Below are 4,512 nucleotides of genomic sequence, written 5' to 3' on the forward strand. Positions count from 1 at the left end.
ACAAAAAAAAAAAAACACCAGAGGGCTGGGAAGGTGGCTCAGTGGTAGAAGCTTGACTTGCATGCATGAGACCCTGGGTTTGATTCCTCAGCACCACATAATCAGAAAAAAAAAAAGTCAGAAGTGGCTCTGTGGTTCAAGTGTTAGAGCACTAGCCTTGAGCTGAAGAGCTGAGGGACAGCGCCCAGGTCCAGTGTTCAGGCTCCACGACCAGACCCCCCCAAAAAATCACCAGAAAACCAGAAGTAACTCTGTGGCTCAAGTGGTAGAACACTAGCCTTGAGCTGAAGATCTCAGGGACATTGCCCAGGCCCAGAGTTCAAGCCCCATGGCCAACGCAAACAAAATCCTTTACCTACAGAGTAAGAAGAATAAGAATGTAACTCATTCAAAATCATGCCAACAAGAAAAGAGGAGTGAGACATTGGAATTGTTGAAACAATGAGGCACAAACCCTATTAAATCTTAGATGAAGCTACATTATCCTCTAATCATAAGGAAAGATAAAGACTTTCACAGAAAAACAAAAATGGGGGAACATTTCTCCTAGCAAACTTTCCTTGAGAAAAAAAAATTTCTTCAGGGAGAAGAAAATTGATGTGGGACAGACACTTAGATCTATATTAAGGGAAAAAAATGTTGGAATAAGAACAGAGAAAAGTCTTTTTCTTTTTAATAATTGTTCCAGTAGATTGTCTATAATAATAACAACAATGCATTGCACAATCATCTTATACAGATATGTGAAATCAGTACAGCTCAGAAGGAGAAAGGAAAAAGGTTCTGTTTCAAGACACCTGGTACCTACCCATGAAGCATCTTAATGCTATTGGAAGACAGTATTAGGATATTTATAAGTATTCACCTATGGTGTTTATAACTATACTTCACGAGCATGGAGGGTCCATACAATTATCAGTGGAATAATCAGCATATATCAGAAATAAAATTCAGTGATACATTAAAAAGGAAATGCAGTGCCAGGCAACGGTGACTCCTGCCTCTCATCCTAGCTCCTCAGGAGGCTGAGGTCTAAGGAACTCAGTCAAAGCCAGCCAGACAGGAAAATTCATGAGATTCTTATCTCCAGTTAACTATCAAAAAGTTGGAAGTGGATATGTGGCTCAGATGGTAGAGCACTAGCTTTGAGCAAAAGAAACTCAGGGATAGCACCCAGGACACACACACACACACACACACACACACACACACACACACACTCACACACGACCAAGAAAGATTATTCTGGTAATGGGAAAGTGAATTACCATGAAGGAATCTATTGATGCAGTTCACTATGTTAATAAATGTAAGGATAAAGACATTTTGTTGTTTTCCAGTTCTGAAAAGGCATCTAGTAAAATTCAACCTCACACAAAATCAATCACAAAGGGGACTGGTGATATTGTCTTTTCCCACAACAATGTGTTTGAATCCAGATGCTCACTTACATGTTTATCATATTTATCCCTCTCCCCCACCCAGGTATGGCTGGGTTTCAACTTGGCCCAGCTCAATAGCTAGAGGCGTCACTGTGGTTCCATGGGTATTGGCCAAAGTCTCAGAGAAACAGAAGCAATAGCACATCTCTCTCTCCCCTCTCTCTCTACTTCTGTCTCTGTATTACATCTCTGTCTACAGCCATACAAATTCTGCATCCATGGGTTCCACATCCAGGAATTCTTTCAACTGCAGATCTAAAATGTAGTGAGACTTTCTGTGGTTGAGTCTGTACTGAGACATTTTTCCTCATCATTATTCTCTAAGCCACACATCAGAGCCACTTTTGGGGAATTAGATACATTGTGTTAGCTATTGTAAGTAATCTGGAGATAATTTAAAGAATAGAGGAAGAAGTGTAGGTTGCAAGCAAACACATCATTTTATGTAAGGGACTTGAGTGTCTACAGAAATCTACCCCCCAGAGATACCAAGGTATAATTATATCTGTATTTTCGTAAAGACAGACAGGGTGAATTAATGAGACAAGAGAGAGCCAGAGACAGGTAAAGACTGAAAAAAGAAAGTTTGTATCCCTAGTGCAATATTTATGAGAAATCTTCTTCTTAAGCCTCTAAGTATTTTTCATTCATCATTGGTATCTGGGTTTTTGTTGTTTGTTTTGCTTTTTTCCCCTGCTTCTGAGGGCTTGAAGCGCAAGCGCTTGACTTCCTGTGTTCCTGTTTCGGGTTTGTTGTCTCACTGGCGGAGCTGTCGGGTGAAGGCAGTTCTAGAGCAGGGATCACATTTGCCAGAAATCCTCAAGCAAAGCTTGTCCTTGTCCTCCATGAGTTCGTATTTCTTGGAAACTTTGGTCTGGCTCTTCCGTTGTCTCCCGGGGCGAGACTATGTTGTGTCAGCCCCGCAGGAAGAGACAGGGAATTCGGAGGATCATGTGGCAACAGGAAACCAAAACTATGGTCGTTCCTCTTGCCTGTCTGCAATCCCAGTGGTAAGTCTGAGTGTGTGCATGTGTGTATTGCATTTGTGTGTGGAAGTATTTTCATGTGTGTGTATGTGTGTCATACCAAGTTTGAGTGTGCTTGAGTATGTATTTGTGTGTGGGGTATATGTGTGGGTTGCATATGGGTGCTGGTTAAGGTATGCCCGTGTGAGTGTATGGTTCTGTGTGTTCACAGGTGTGTATGTGTGTGCGTGGTGCACGTTGACTATGTGTTGTGTTCTGTGTGTTTAGTGTTTGTGGTGTGATGGAAAGAGCCTCACAGAGAAATCAGGAGAACCCCGGTGGCAAATTCAACGCTTGACATTTGAGGAGACCTTTCTGTGATTTTGGCTTCCAGAGAAGGTTCTGTTGTTGTGGTCTTGCTTTCTTGCAGTGCTAGAGATCAAGCCCAGGGTCTTGGGCACGCGAGGCAAATGCTCTACTAGTGAGCCACAGCCCTCACCAGATGTTCTATTTTCTTCCTGAGCAGCACAAGAACGATCATGTCTGCTCCATCTTCTAAGCTGGAGACAAAGTGTGAGAGGGGGTGAGGTGCTGCTCAGGGTGGGGCCTTGTGGGCATGGACGCATTCTCCAGCTGTGCCAGGGCACAGTGCCACATCTCTGCATACTGCTCCCACAGGCCGCAGGTGCCTCACTGTCCTCAGCCTTGTCTACCCACCATGGTTTTCCTTCCATCTAAAGGAAGAAGGAGGCTGCGTAGTAAAGCTCTGCCTCAGTCTCTGCCGGCCAGTCAGGGGTGAAGAGACGGAGCAGGTCTGTCGTTTGTGGCTACCAGTTAACAGATCTGGGAGGCAGTGCTCCCTGGGTGTGGAGTCCTCCTGACCGCCGGAACACCGTGCCAGGTCTGCCTCCTCCCTCTTCTCGGAAGTCACCAAACGTCCTGGGCTACCTCCATGCTCAGCCTACGCTGTTGGAGCTGACATTACAGAATCAAGGCGCCATCACAAACCCAGGTCCTGTGACCTCTCGCTGGCCAGCTCCTAGGATTTGAGGGGGACAACACAGTATGCCAAGCGAGCAGCGTAGAACAGCCCACAACATGTGGTGATGAAGAGACCGTGTCTCTAGAGGCCTCCTGTAGTGAGATTGCCCATGCTCTAGAGCCTTCACCGGGTCTTTCATCCCCAGTCCCACAGAGAAAATCAAGCAGATAGAGCACTGACAGAAAGAACTCTGTTAGTCTATAAGGCAAGGACACACTGAATTGCTACCACTGAAGGGAGAAGCAGTCCTGGTTGGGATGATGTGCCCCTAAGTTGCAAAGTGGACTAAACAAAACGCTCTAAAATATTCTAAATATTCTGTGACTTTGTAGAGGAAGAGACTTTCATAGTCTTTCCCATTTCAGACCCAATACTCACTGAAGAGACGTTGAGGCCTAGTGTGCCTAGCTGAAGTGCTCAGCTCCCAGCAGGCTCTGCTAGAGCCCTCAGGGCTGGCCTCTTCCTCTCAAGAGAGCCAGCAGCCCTCAGACTTCCCAAAGCCTCACTGCTGAGCTTTCTTCAGAGATCAACACTCTTTCTGGCACCAACTTCCTGCAACACAGAACTTCCTACTTTGTGGGAGCCACGGACTCAGGGTTCCTCTGCTTCTCTTTCAGTCCCCCCCTCCTTCTCTAGGTACAGACTCTGCCCATCCAAATTCCACTCCTTTCCCAGGTTCTAAGCCAGTGGCCCCTTTCTGCTTGAGTTGAAATCTCTTAATGTTGTGATGGAGACCAAGGTTCCTCACTCAGCTTTCTCACCTGTAAGTTACTGAAAACAAAACAAAAGCAAACAAACAAAACAAAAACCCTTTCCTGGAAAGATCAAGTCAAAAACATGCCATTGGAAAAATCCGTAAGAGTGATACTGTTTTCTCTAGGTGGAGGAAGAAGATTATGAACAGATCCTCCAGGAGAATTCCCCAGGGCTGCCACCCCAGGACACCATCCAAAAACCATCAGGAGGTAATGACTTTTCTAGCAGAGGCCAGGTGGAGAGAGGAGCAGGGGGAAACCTGGTGTGAGACCTCGCTCCGCCCGCAGAGGGCTTGGAGAGGCAGCAA

The sequence above is a fragment of the Dipodomys ordii genome, unplaced genomic scaffold (genome assembly GCF_000151885.1).
Source record: "Dipodomys ordii isolate 6190 unplaced genomic scaffold, Dord_2.0 Scaffold378, whole genome shotgun sequence".
Taxonomy (NCBI): domain Eukaryota; kingdom Metazoa; phylum Chordata; class Mammalia; order Rodentia; family Heteromyidae; genus Dipodomys; species Dipodomys ordii.